Raw genomic sequence first — 15,623 nt, forward strand, 5'->3', positions numbered from 1 at the left:
ACTGTGTAACCCATGCGTTCCCTCTCTCTCCATCCCTCCCCCACCCTAGTCGCACCAGCTTTTTGTTCTCACCCAGCAAACAGCTAACAATGGCCTGTTTCTTTATCATCGTTACTTTTTTTGCATATCTTTCATTCATTTGTTCCATCTCTCTCTACATCACCATCTCCTCTCGTTTCCGTTTCCTCTGAAGAAGGGTCTCGACCTGAAATGTCACCCATTCCTTCTCTCCAGAGATGCTGCCTGTCCCGCTGAGTTACTCCAGCTTTTTGAGTCTATCTTCGGTTGAAAGCAGCATCTGCAGTTCCTTCCTATACATAATACTGCTAATTCTATTTGCAGGTGATAGCAGCAGAGCGATGAAGATAGGAGTGAATGCAGGTGATCTCAATAAGCGTTACATTCTGGCACATTGTAATAATGTACTTGGTAGATACAAAACACAACAATGTTATACTGATTTGTTGAAATTTATGACAAAGGAGGATGGCACTTAGCACAACATGCCTGTACAAAAAACAACTACTTCTTGTATTGATCCATTGTCTTTCATACTAATTACAGTTTCATGACAGCAAAATCATTATTCACCATGTATCACCATGCACCATTATTCACCAAAGTTTCACTTTGCAAAACTAATAGTAGCATATGTTGTAAAGTTATTTGTTATTCTCTATGGATAGCACAAAAATGTAATGATGCTGCAATTATATTTTAAGTTTATATTTAAGTTTAAACATATATTTTAATTTTGTAAGATTGTCATTTCCTACATGGGTTAAGGGTTGGTACAAGAAACTGACACCAAAATAAACGATTGGCAATGATTTTATTAAATGAAAGAACAGCCACGAAGAAGGGATTGGTTTATCAGTTTTCTATTTCTTATGCTCTTAATTCCCTATTATTTTGTGCTATGGAATTTACTAGCAACACCAAACCATTTGCTTCTGGATTGCTATTATGTCTTGGCTAATGAAACTACATACATCGGTTTGCTTGATATGTTTAATTTTTGGCAAACATTATTGTTAAGACTACGAACTTGAGTTAGAGTTTGTTTCAATTTTCTGATAAAATAATAATTTTATCCCAAATTGCTACAATGAAACTTTAAAAATATTTATTACATGTTTTGTAATCTTTGGTATTAAGGACGTAACTAAAACGTCTCACATTTAAAAGAATTGTTTTAATTTAAATGCCAATATGGTGAAAATTGTAAAAGTTTTATGGTTTGTGGAGTGTGTGTGTGGGGGGGGGGGGGGTGTGGGGGGGGGGGGGGCGGAATCAGGAACAGAGTGAAGGAAGAACAATGCACATGCTACATAGAAGAGGTTTTTTTTTTGCATTCTTGCAGATACATATCAATTGACCACCTACCCTGCAAATCTGTAAAGAAGTTCAAACATCAGGCTACAACATCTGGCAAGTTCTTGTGGATTATAAATTTCTTTTGGAAGTGAAAACCATATCCTGCATCAGGTCTCAGTGGGGTTTAATGCAGTCAGAGTATACTGAGTCTGTTTTGATCTGCATGCAGTAACACATACAGCATTCAGTTCTCACTAATAACATCCCAGTGTCTGGTGTGCACAAATCCTAAGACTTCTAATTAAAGGTTAGCTTTAACCAAATACAGATCCAAAGTACAACACGTGTAAGTTATTAACTCTGTTAAGAAACTGCAAGTTTTGAGTGTGAAGAGTACCACAGAATACAGAAGCTCTGTAATATTCATCAGCCTGAAGATCAATCGTGTATTTTAAAGTTCCTGCAATCGACAGTGTTGGCACATGCTTTGCATGTAGCAAATAATGTGCAAAGTTGCGACAAATTATAAAATTATTTGTTACGTTTTGAAATACTGTGTTCGTTCTGTAATTTATGTATGAACTGGGTGGACAGGAATGCCATTGATGACTGCGTTCAAATTTTAGTTTCCCTCCTCTCAAAATAATCTCATTCATAACTGTTGCTAATGAGTCCAAGGGAAAAAAAATGCAGCAGTGTAATTGCTTGCAGAACAACTACATATTTGAAATAGTAAACATCTGAGTCCACGTGACAAAGCACAAGTTCATGATGAAAACCAGCTCATCTAGTTCCGGATCTTTACTGCACAGAGGCAGTGAAAGTTCCATTGTTTATCGTGTTGTTATGTTGTTAAGTTCACTGAAACTCTCCCACACATTTTCAATAACACTCGAAAACAGTTGATGAACAAGTCAAAAGAAAGCATAAATATTTTGCTGGGACAAAAAAAAGATTACTGCACCTTATTAGCAATTGGGTCTTGTGCAAGAGACAGTTTCAGGGTGTGGACTGGATAGAATGTTGGTGACAGGCATCAAGTGAATGAAGGAGAATTTGAGGGGTGAATCATGGTTGAGTCAGCAAATTGCTTTTTTTTTTATCTCCGGATATTACTATGACTAAGCCTTGAGTAACTAACTTGGCAATATTTACAATCCCCTCAGCACTCAAGTCATCTGCACAAAATGTTCAATAGGATATAGATCATGAAATTGTGATTAAATCAAATCCACCATTATCCCTCCTGCAGTTAATTTACTTGTTTGAAGTATCAGACGTTTTCAACAAAAAACAAAACAGATTGATTATAATCTTCCAGTAAAAACTTAATAAGCATTTAGTGAACTTAGTTTGTGCATTGATTTATTTTTCTCATGCTAATTTATTTCTGCTGCCCCATTCCCCTTTCTGGAGTATGATTCCAAAAGCTCTCTACTACCTTGGCCACAATTCATTCATTTGCCTCGTTAGGCCATTCATAAATGATATCCGTCTGAAGAAGGGTCTCAACCCGAAACATCACCTATTCTTTTTCTCCAGAGATGCTATCTGACCCGCTGAGTTAATCCAGCTTTTTCTGTCTATCTTCGGTTTAAACCAGCATCTGCAGTTCCTTCCTAAATGAGTTCAATCATGTTTGTGAATACACAAGAAACTGCAGATGCTATAATCTGGAGGAAAAAAAACAAATTGCTGGAGGAAGTCTGAGTCAGACAGCTTCTGTGCAGACAGAGGGGTGGTCAACGTTCTGAGTTGTGTATCCTGATGTAGGTATGGTCAACACAAAACATCCCTCTGCCTCCACATATACCTCACCTGTGGTGCTCCTTCAACTGCTTGTTTCTTAATCTTGTGTAATAATTTTTAGGAGAAGTCTATGAGAATGAATAAACACCTTGGTAAATCTGCCTCTTTTATATCCCTAGAACATAGTTCCAATCTTCTAAATAACTTTGACATAATTCTGGTTGAAATCAGTTTCCCCAATAGGCAGAAGGTCAAGTGCCCTTGTCTTTGAGTTTACAATACTGATGGTAATACATTCAATGATAAATGTAAAAAGTATTGGTAGCTTTATCTTCCTATAGGATTAAATAGATAAAGGAACTATGAAGCATAGTTTTTGGGGTCATATAACTACAGAAAGAACACAATCTTTCCCAACATTCCTTTATCATATTCAAAAGCACCAGATCTACGAAAGATAATTTTTTTGAAAAGTGATGACATAAACTAAAATGGCAAAAAATAGAACATATCAGGAGCAGATTGGGAAGTGTATAGCAGGATGCTGAGATACTGATATGGAAAGCTCTGTGCTGCAAAGTGAACAGGGAAGAGTGGAGAAAGAACTCTACAATAACCCAAAGCTGGAATAATGGGGAGTGTTAACCAAAGCTTTGCAAGCTTGGAAGACAGTTGCATTCGGCTAACACAAAATCATCCGATTAACTAGGGGAAAACAAATTGGAATCAGCATATTGAGTAACAGAGGTTGAGGAAGTCAGATAAAATTTGGTTATAGACAAATAGGAAGGTGCAAGAAAGAAGTAAAATAATGTAATTCTGGATGAATTAACCACATGTACAATACAGCAATGAGGTAATGTGTAGTTTCAGGCTGGCAGAAGTGTGGACCAGAGAAAGTCTGATCTATTCCTTTCTGCATTTTTCCAAAAGAAGGTAGCACTATATTCTGGAGAACACATTCTTATGCAGTGGCAATCCTTAGGTGCCACGTAAACAGCTATTATTTCTAAAAGAGACTGTGTTACATTTCTGGAGGCTGTTCAAATGAGGGATAGACATCACAGCCAAACCTAAAAGGTCCATAATTTATAATCAGACGTGAAGCAAGGGCAAAGTTCTATCAATCTCTGTGGCATGAGCTTTCCCTCTTCTGATGCCTATCACTGTCACACATCGGGTCAAGGTGGTAGTTGTTACAACCATTGTTGTATCATCAAGCCAGTTGATCAGCGATTTGTGTTAATAAATTCTCAAAGACAACCACACCAGGAACAAAATGTATGACTTTTAATCAACGTATTAAACATTATACACATCTCTAGATAATAACTTGAATATACATATCTGCTTCAGGTAAATATTCTGACTTTAGAAATTTGTCGAGCAGGAATTCTAGTTTAGAATGCTAATAAAATCTCACAGATTCAACAAATTTACTTTACAGCAGGAACAGTTGAATTATTTGTCAATTCCAACAATGTCACTTGATTACAGCTTAGAAAGTTGCAAACAATGAAATGTATGGAAGAGCAGTGAATAAATAACAGTAAAAGGTTATTTTCTTTTTGAGCTGTGAATGCTCAGAAATCCCAGAGTTGTGAGTATTATCGAGTAATGAAAGTAACCATAATAGGCCCACCACCATTACTGTTTCAATCTGGGCCAATACTATCATTTGAAGCCACATAAACATATGTGAACTATGGGATTACAGCAAAGAGGAAAAACTGTGGTTCCTTCCCTAACCAAATGTAATTTCATCGTTCAATTTCTGTCTCTACTAAGGTCAGGGAACAACATAAACCAAAGTTTGAACTTGGTGCATTCTTGATCTAGGAGACTCAAAACTATAGAAACACTTAGCTATCAAGGAAGGACCAGTCAAATATTGTTTGGACAGGATGCCAAATCAAAAAGATCACAAATCAAGATAAATGATTTTTAAAGAATTCAAAAGTGGTCACTATCATTAGTTTAAATGCAGAAGTCCACATTACTTAAATAAGAAAAAGCTGAGTGAAAATATAATGCAGACTGCCTGTTTGCATGCTTGATGCCAAAAATGTTGTGCATCATTTCCTATAAGATCACTCATCCTTCCTTTGTTGGAAACGGAAGCTGCTCCCCCATACTTTTAGTTTGTCAAAGAGAGGATGTGATAGCAATATATATGAAATATGTAGTTTTTATTTTTACAAACTAGTTATTCCAACATTGACTTAACAATTTGTACACTTTAAATATTTCCATGCAAACTTACTTTAGGTAAGCATGTTTAAATCCTCACTGTTGCTTTAAAAAAACCCCATAATGAATTGCAATTATGAGGCATTTTCCTGAGAGCCCATTGTATAGAATAAAAGGGGGACTAAATCAAAGTAAAATGACTCATACAACAGCAAATTTAAACCAGATGGCCACAAATATTAGCTAACAAAATCAGATAATTCAAAGGTCACCATAGGTTTTAACTAAATGAAGACACCCATCACAGAGTTACTGAAAAAATATATCTGAGCTTTAATCATGAAGTGAGAGGAAAGCCAGAAGAAACAAGTATGAATGATATGCTTTTATAAAAGTTTATGTGATTGTCATTAAAATCTGCACAAAACACATAATTTATAATCTTTTTATGTTTCACCACCAGACAGCTCCATACAGATTTCACTGTGGCAGACTTTATTATTCAGGTAAACAGGATTTCTCTTTATTGCTCAGGGAAAAGGATTAGAGTGTTTTACTCCAGCTGCTTGCTACTCAAATATTTCTCGAGTAGCCCAGAGCTTCCCATTGAAGAGCTACTCTGATTATAAACTCGTGTGGTACAGGAATCCAAACCACAGTTTTGCGGCATGGTGCCAACCTTAACCTTACTTTAAGCCAAAATAGCAGAGGAAATCTCTCATTTACCTAAAAAGGTTGTCCCTCAAAAGTTTTATTAAAACATTTTCACCTCTGGGGAAAAGAAAGAGAATAACCATTCTAGTGGTTCAACGTGTTCATTTTCAAAGTCGATACCCATCCACTGAGCCACAAGAAACTTAAAATGCATCAACAATTAGTTAAGCAATCATCACAGGTGACCAATACAATTAATCCTTGCTCAAATAATTTGGAATAAAATCACTTGTAACAGGAATAAATTGTAGAAAGATATATTTTCCAAAGTTGAAAATTCATAGCATGCATATGGTATATAAACTGTGACAAATGAAATACAGTTGAGAATGAGTTTCTCGCTTACAAATGAAATGCTACAGCTAATGTTTCAAGTGTGAATGTTAGAAATCCTCTGCAACATATTTCATTAAACTACCTCTGGTCATTAAAGGCGAGATATCCTCTTCCTCTCATGTCACCTCACGTAATCAATAGTTAGGAATATTACACCGTATGCTGTTTAAAGTTGTTATGAAACTAACTAGGATTTGATTGAACGTGACTTTATGTGGTTGTCTACTATTTCCCTTCCCTGCTCCATGAAATGTACATATTCAATGTCCTCTCATAAGGCACCTTTAAGACTGACGTGAAGGACTGGGAATGAATCTTTTCTCAACCTAATGACCTCTCCACACTATAGCATAGGTTTGACATTGTAACATACAACCTTGATTTTACTTGATCTATTGCATGCATGTCCAATTTTCTCCTCTACAAACCCTTCCCCCCACCCTGCCCTTTGAAGGTGTGGACAGTTCCATTGACTTCAGCAGCTCTCCAGTAATATCTTCATCTGAGACCTAATGCGAGTATAGGTGAGCTATTCAATCACAGCCAAGCCTAATGCAAACCATATGTTATCCCGTGACCTCTATTGTTAAGTACTTCAGATTAGAGACATTGATGTCAAATTTAGTGCTTATTCCACACTACAGATTGAGGTCTGTTAACTCAGCCCAGACCACAGGTCTTGGTATATTGCTCCATATTACAATATGCAATGCACCTAAAAACATTCTATGCTGTGCCAAAAGAACCATTTTGAGAAACAAGGTCATACCAAATTGTTACATTTTGTGGTAGGGAAGTGCAATGAGGAAGGAGAGAGGCAGGGAAGCCATTAAATGGTTTAAGTTGTAACTAGTGGAAGATTCAACGAATGAGTGATAATTCAGTATACTTCACAGAAATGTCTTCAATGTAAATCTACAAGTGTTGTTACTACATGATATAGTGATGCAAATGGACATGATTTAATTTTCCAGGTAATAAAATAGGTTTTTTAATTCAAAACAAATAATTCTCAAAAGCTCTACTTTAAACTACGTTTCATATAATATGATTTAGTAAATTAGATCCTAATCATACCACAGCATTAACTCCAAACACAGCCCTAAAAATAAATAAAGGCGCATTCCTGGCCTGAGGCATAGAGGCTATTTTTGACATTGATTCAAGGGACATAGAAATGCTTGGCAAGATCACTATTTAATGTCCATTGTCGATTGCCCATTGCTGTTTAGATGGTTGGGGGCAACCTTCTTGCTCCTAAGCCATTGCTCTGAGGGTGAAGGCACTCCCCAATGGTATGGGGTTGGTTCCAGTATTTATATCAATGCACAGAATACTGTGTGACTCATAAGCAGTGATTTTCCCAAGCTGCTGCTGCCTTGTGGTAATAATACTCCTGCACATGATTTAGCGAGTTTGTGCAGTACTTTTAGAACTGGTAAAATCAATGACCATATTGAACTGTTGGTAGGTGGAAACAAAAATTATGGATCACTTGACAATGGATTTCAGTTATAATAAAATCGCCATTGTATGAACATAATGAAATGTGCTGGTCAAATTCCATGTTGCCTTGACTATTCTGTTGGAGTCTTAAAAGTCTCTACTTTACATGCAAGTACCCAGCTACCTCTGAAGCCACATTTCTGGGCCACTCACAGTTTGATTCACTATTCCCCTACGCAATGTCGTATAATCACGTGGTAATGGGCCATATAGTCTGATAAATAGTCTGGCAGTTACAGGATTGAGTTCAGGTATATGCATTCATTTTTACACAGAAGTGGTCAGATTAGCAAAATCCTCAAAGATCATCAAATCACCAAGCTTTTGATCTTCTGCCTACCACTGAATGAAATCAAGCACTTCGCATTGGCATGCTAATTAATCTCATGGACAATGCATAACCTCAGCATTCATTGTTACAGGCTCTGCTAAGATCTTTCAGCACACATGGATTCCTGAAACCTCCTAAGAGGCCTTTTCTGAGTGACACCTTCAGATGGAATGGGGTTTCTAGCTCTATGCGGGAATCTGAGAGGATTCGTAAGTATAGAGACCTCCCCAGGGAGAAAGAATGGGGGAAAACAGCATTGGTGCCGATGGGATGGGGTGGAAGTTTTGGGGAAGCTATATATATATATATTCTGAACGTTGGTTTCATAACCAGCCAGTCATGGTTGGTGGTAGGGATATTGACTTCAACAGAGGGTGGAGCCAGTGCAGTTAATTAAAAATATATATCATTTCAATATTTTTTTCCTTTCAGGGTTTCCTTAGCATGGATGAATTTGGTGATATTTCCAAAGTTGTATTCTTACAGAGGTTTGAGATTGGTGTGATGCCATACCCTGTCCAATGAGAAGACTCAGCCAAGAAAGTCTCCAAGGGTTTCCCAGTCATGTATCCTTCCCTGTGTGCTGATGATCGATGAGTGGTGTAGAATTTGACAAAGATTCATATTGCAGAACTTAGTCAAGAATTTGACTGGCCCATCAGTAACACTCTGTCGTCACCAACAAGTCCTGAGTCATGGGTGAACATCTTTTTGAGTAAGTGTTCAAGAAGGAACTGCAGATGCTGGAAGATCGAAGGTACACAAAATTGCTGGAGAAACTCAGCGGGTGCAGCAGCATCTATGGAGCAAAGGAAATAGGCGACTTTTCGGGCCGTTGGACAAGGAATAGCAAAGAACATATCCTCACATTATTGGACACGCCGGATCTATTATACACGATTCCCCGCCACAGAGGACTCTCCCAAGTCTCCCTCACAATGACAAATGTATTCTTTCTTGTGTCTCAGTTATTTTGGACTATCGATTGCCCTTTTTTTAAAATCTAAACTTTTGAATGAGGTATTAATCATGTAATGGTAAGTATAATTGTACAAAGCATTGTTTTTTCTCACTTGACTGCACACTAACGTTACAGCCTAATTAACGTTTGACTGGATCGCTCACCTGGTGCAAGGATGCCTCATTACAATTTTTAATTTATTTAATAGTAAGCATAATTTTATAAAATGATGCAACATATATACATTATGTAAAAATCAGCTCCCTTGTACTTTCCATTGGACCCTGGTTTATCTGGCCAAATGCTATGAACAGAATCCCTCTCATTGCTGCAAGGAAGCTGATAGGATGTTGGAAGATTGCGTACAGAACTTGGACGTTTCATCACCTTGCTCTCACGTTAACATGTTCTATCTTTAGCTTTTCCCTTCCCTTTCTGTATTTTTCTATCTTTTACTCAGTGGTTAACAACCAATATCCATTTCAAGTTTGCAGACTCCCAAAGTTTGTTTGACTACGTCCTCTCCACTCTTTTGTGTTTCATGTATAGATCCATTCCATTCTCAAGATTCAAGATTCAAGAGATTCAAGAGTTTTTTAAAAAATATTTATTTTCATTAGAAGCAGTGTACAAAAGTATAAACCGCGGCATGTGACTTAATACATTTATTGTACAGCTTCAATTTTAATTTTTAGCTAAGATGAAAAAGAAAAAGAGAGAAAAAGCAAGAGAGAGAGAAAGTGAAAGAGAAAGTGCATGTGCAAGAATAGAATCCCTAGACTACCAAATTGGTGTAGCCAAAGAGTGAGTAAGTAAAATAAATGAGAAAAACGAAAAGAAATAAAAAGACAAAAACAGAAAGAAAAACAGAAAGTGATGATATACCTGCTTCAAATCTCTCCCCACCCATCACCCAACCCGTAATTTGGTTTAATTCCAGAATTGTTCCTCCATACTATCCTTGTAATGAATCAATGAATGGAGTCCATGTCTTCGAAAATTGCTTTGTTTTTTTTGCCAAGACAAGTCTCATATTTTCAAGATGTAGCGTCTCAGGCATGTTTGTAATCCACATTTTAAGAGTAGGGGCAGATGTGTTTTTCCAAAATTTAAGTATTCGTTTTTTCGCCATTATCAGGCCATAATTAAGGAAACATCTTTGAAATATTGATAGCTTCTGATGGTCCAAAAATAATCAGTTCCGTGTGGGGGTCCAGTTTTGTTTTTAATGTTTTTGAGAAAATTTCAAAAATTCCTTTCCAAAGGTTATGTCGTTTTATGCAAGAGGCGAAGGAATGTGTTATAGTTGCTTTTTGAAGGAGACATTTGTCAAAAATAGATACATTTGAAAAGATCTTATTCAGTTTAGTCTTTGAATAGTAGAGTCTGTGCAGTGTTTTAAATTGGATTAAAGTGTGTCTAACATTAATCGAACAATTGTGTATATATAAAAGATTTTCTTCCCATCTGTCTTTTGGAATTTTTAGGCCTAGTTCCTCTTCCCAGTCTCTTCTAATTGCGTCTGACAATGGAATTTCTATATTTAGAAGGGTGTTACACAAATATGATGTTAAATTGTTTGACTGAGTTTCTATTCATACATTCGTCTAATATATCTGGCAGCAGAGTTTGATAGTCATTGGTATATGTTTTCAAATAGTTTCGAATTTGAAGATATCTAAAATATTGATTACCTTTCAGGTGGTATTTTGACTGTAATTTCTGAAATGACAGAAGATTTCCCCTCGTAGAGATCTCCAAGTTTTTTAATTCCTATCTTTCCCAATAAGTAAAAGTTTTATCTATTGGTGAGAGAAGAGATAAATTTCTTCGTTTAAAAGTTGATTTGACTTGTCTCCAGATTCGTAAAGTGCTGTGAATAATTGGATTTTTATCATATAGGGAGAGAAGAATCACGCCGATATTAAAAGGTGAGCAATCCTCTCTCTCCACTATTAACCAGTCTACCTGTTGGCATGCGTTATCCAGCCAGTAAATTACATTTTTAATATTTGTTGCCCAATAATAGTATAAGAAATTGGGGAGAGCCAATCCGCCCGTTTCTTTGGGTTTGCATAGATGTCGTTTATGAATTCTATGTGTTTTATAATCCCAGATAAAGTTTGTAATCCGAGAATCAAGATTTAAAAAAAAAATTTTAGGTAGGTATATCGGTATTGATTGAAATAAATAGAGAATTTGTGGGAGGAAGATCATCTTTATAGTATTTATTCTGCCTATTATAGACATCGGAAGTGTTTTCCAAAATTGAATAAGAGCGTTTAATTTAGTAACTAAAGGCGGGAAGTTTGCGTTGAATAAAGAATTATATTTTCTGGTTACCTGAACACCTAGATATTTAAATTTTTCCGTAGCAATTCTGAAAGGGAATTTTAAAAGTTGTATCGGCTCTTGAGGTTTTATTGCCATAATTTCACTTTTGTTCCAGTTTATTCTATATCCTGAAAAGGAACCAAATTCCTCTATACGATTTAATATATTTAAAATGCTAACTTGGGAATTGGTGATATATAATAATACATCATCTGAATATAATGATATTTTATTATTGGAGTATTTAGTATTATAGCCGTGAATGTTCGGATGTACTCTTATACTTTCCGCTAAGGGTTCAATCGCAAGGGCAAATAATAGGGGTGATAATGCACATCCCTGACTATTGCCCCTGGATAGCTGAAATTTAAGAGAGAGTATATGGTTAGTCAGTATTCTGGCAGTCGGCTTATCATATAATAATTTTATCCATGAAATAAAATTTTCTCCCATCTGAAATGTTTGCAGTACTGTGAAAAGATACTTCCATTCTACTTGGTCAAATGCTTTTTATGCATCTAATGAAATAATTGATGTCTTCTTCTTTAGTTCTGTAAGAGTACATTATGTTAAAAAGGTGTTTCAAATTATTAAACAAATGTCTCTTGGGTATAAACTCCGTTTGATCTGAATGTATTAATTTATTAACGTATTCTTTTTGCCAAATTTTTTGCTAGTATTTTCTGATCTATATTTAGCAGGGTGATTGCTCTGTATGATCCCGGGTCTTCTAGATCTTTATCTTTTTTGGGTATAATTGTGATAGTTGATTCAGCTAGTGTTTGTGGTAATGTCTGTTCTTTAAATGCGTATGTATAAAGATTGTATAAACGTGGGGAAATTACCTCATAAAATCTTTTATAAAATTCGTTACTAAACCTGTCTGGTCCCGGTGTTTTACCGTTCTTCAGTGAATTGATTGTCTCTTCTATTTCTTTAATTGAAATCTGTGCTCCTAATTCCTCTTGTTCCAGCGGATTAAGTGTTGGAAGTTTATAGTTGTCCAGAAAGTTTGTAATTTTTCTGCTTTCTGTTGATGTTTTGGATGTGTATAAGTTTTGATAAAATTGGGCAAATCTTTCATTAATGTCTTCTGGAAGCGTTAACAGTTCACCTTTATCTGATTTAATTTTTAAGATAGTCTGGTCCTTTTCAACTTTTCTCAGTTGGCGTGCTAAAAGTTTGCATGGTTTGTCGCCGAATTCGAAATTTTCCTGTTTTGTAATTTGAAATAATCTAATAACTCTTGCAGATAGAATTTGGTTTAGCTTAAATTTCAATATTGCTATCTTGTTCTGTTTATCTATAGTCAGATCTATCGCTTTTTCTAAATCAAGTTGTCTGATCTGTTCTTCTAGTTGCAATCGTTCCGTCCTATTCTTTTTATTTTGATAAGCTTGATATGAAATGATAGAACCTCTAATAAAAGCCTTAAAAGATTCCCATAATAGGGAGGGCGAGATATCTGGGGTATCATTGGTCTCAAAAAATAGTTCCATCAGTTGTTTTAAATATTTACAACAGTCCGGATTATTCAGTATTTGAAGATTAAACCTCCAAAACGATTTTTTATTAAACATTCCTTCTAGTTTTAAGGAGAAGGTTAGTGGAGAATGATCGGAAATAGTACTATTATGGTATTTAGGGTTAGTTGTGAAGGGTATTAATTTAGTGTCCACTAGAAAGTAGTCAATACGTGTATAGGTTTTATGTACTGATGAGTAGAAGGAGTATTCTCATCCGGATAGGTTTGCAATCCTCCATACGTCTGTTATATTTGTTTTTTTTATATACGTATTTAAAAGTTCACTGGATTTTGATTTTGTATTATGTCTCTTTTGTTGAGCAGATTTATCGAGGCAGTGATTCAAAATGCAATTGAAATCTCCCCCAATTATTACATTTTGCTGAGTGGACTCAGAAATTATATTCAAGATTTTATTTAAAAATTGTGGGTTGTCAAAGTTAGGAGCATAAATATTTACCATGGTAAGTGGGGTAGAATGTATCTCCCCAGACTATGACATACCTCCCCTCTTTGTCTGCAATGGTGTTTTTATGTTTAAATGGTATGGCCTTACGGATTATAATTGCAGTGCCTCTGGATTAGGAGAGATAGGATATTTAAGACAGTTTATAGTCATGTGTCCCAGATAGGACAATGAAATTCTTGCTTTGCTTCAGCACAACAGAATATAGTAGGCATAAATAAATACAGAACAGATCAGTGTGACCATATACCATTGAATATATATATATACACATAAATAAGCAGATAAAGTGCAATGGGCTATTAATGTTCAGAGTTTTGTTTCAGTTGAGTTTAATAGCCTGATGGCTGTGGGGAAGAAGCTGTTCCTGAACCTGGATGTTGCAGACTTCAGGCTCCTGTACATTCTACCTGAAGGCAGCGGGGAGATCAGTGGGTGGCCAGGATGGTGTGGGTCCTTGATGATGCTGACAGCCTGTTTGAGGCAGCGAATCCCCTCAATGGTAGGGAGGTCAGAACCGATGATAGACTGGCCAGTGTTTACAACTTTTTGCAGTCTTTTCTGCTCCTGGGCGCTCAAGTTACCGAACCAAGCCACGATACAACCGGTCAGCATGCTCTCTACTGTGCACCTGTAGAAGTTCGAGAGAGTCCTCCTTGACAAACCGACTCTCCGTAAACTTCTCAGGAAGTAGAGGTGCTGATGTGCTTTCTTTATAATTGCATCAGTGTTCTCGGACCAGGAGAGATCTCCAGAGATGTGCACGCCCAGGAATCTTGACCCTCTCCACCATCAACCCGTAGATATAAACGGGACTGTGGGTCCCCATCCTACCCCTTCCAAAGTCCACAATCAATTCCTTGGTTTTGCTGGTGTTGAGAGCCAGGTTATTGTGCCTGCACCATTTGGTCAAACGGTCGATCTCACTTCTATACTCTGACTCATCTCCATCAGTGATACGTCCCACACAACAGTGGTGTCGTCAGCGAACTTGATGATGGAGTTCGCACTATGAGTACACTACGCAGTCATGAGTATAGAATGAGCACAGCAGGGGGCTGAGCACGCAGCCTTGAGGTGCTCCCATGATGATTGTTATCGAGGCTGACACATTTCTACCAATACGGACAGACTGTGGTCTGTGAATGAGGAAATCGAGGATCCAATTGCAGAGGGATGCGCAAAGACCCAGTTCTGAGAGTTTGGTAACCAGCTTGGAGGGGATTATTGTATTAAATGCCAAGCTGTAGTCAATGAATAACAGCCTGACATGAGTTTTTGTTGTCCAAGAGGCCCAGAGCCAGTGAGATCGCATCCACCGTTGATCTGTTGGGGCGGTAAACGAACTGCAGTGGGTCCAGGTTTTTGTCGAGGTAGGAGTTGATTTGCGCCATGATCAACCTCTCAAAGCACTTCATCACAACCGACGTTAGTGCCACAGGTCGATAGTCATTGAGGCATGTCACCTTACTCTTCTATAATTGATGCCCTTTTAAAGCAGGTGGGAACCTCAAACCTCAGAAGTGAGGTTGAAAATGTCCGTAAAAACTCCAGCCAGTTGGTCCGCACAGATTTTTAGAACACAACCGGGTATGCCATCAGGTCCCTGCGCTTTCCGAGGGTTCACTAGTTTCTGCTGGTTTCTCTGGCTCTGTCACATCTGTTCTGATGGCCAAACTTTTCATATCCACACTTCTAAGATGCCTTCCTTTGTCCACAACTGTGGCTTTCTCTTCACCTCAGTTGACGGATCTCAAAACAGCATATGCTTCTTTTCATACACTTCTGGTCTCATCCCCTCTCCCCCCACACCGAGAAAGGAAATGGATTCTCCCGGTCTGCACCTGCCAACCTACCAGCCGGCATCATTAACTTTTCATCTTTTCCACCACTTTCACGTGAAATAATACCCACCAGACAGCAGCTAGATTGCAGTCCTGGCCTCCCATCTACCTTAGAGGAGACCCTTGAACTATTTCTAATCGGACTTCAATGTTATATTTTTGCACTAGATGTTGTACCCTTTGTCTGTGCACTGCAGACGGCTTGAATGTACTCATGCAGAGTCTTTTCTTTGACTGGATAACACCCAAACAAAAGCTTCTCACTGTGGCTCGGTAACAAAACTAAACATATTTTTCCTTCCCGCATCTTGCAGTATCTTGAAGGGATATTGTCATTGGTGGCTCCCTGT

The 15,623-nt window shown here is 37.3% G+C and overlaps 1 protein-coding gene across 6 annotated transcripts in view; it reads right to left on the reverse strand.

The window, feature by feature from the left end:
• The window catches only part of LOC116984134 (small integral membrane protein 29-like), a 119,025-nt gene that overhangs the window by 42,767 nt on the left and 60,635 nt on the right, over window positions 1–15,623 (reverse strand). The window contains exon 1 of one of the 6 annotated variants that reach the window (XM_033038245.1): window positions 10,799–10,897. The exons of the other annotated variants lie outside the window; for them this stretch is intronic. The gene's annotated coding sequence lies outside the window, so the exon portion shown is untranslated. Of the gene's footprint in view, window positions 1–10,798; window positions 10,898–15,623 lie in introns of those variants that run through there. 6 annotated transcript variants of the gene reach the window in all.

Source organism: Amblyraja radiata, chromosome 19, assembly GCF_010909765.2.
Source record: "Amblyraja radiata isolate CabotCenter1 chromosome 19, sAmbRad1.1.pri, whole genome shotgun sequence".
Classification (NCBI taxonomy): Eukaryota; Metazoa; Chordata; class Chondrichthyes; order Rajiformes; family Rajidae; genus Amblyraja; species Amblyraja radiata.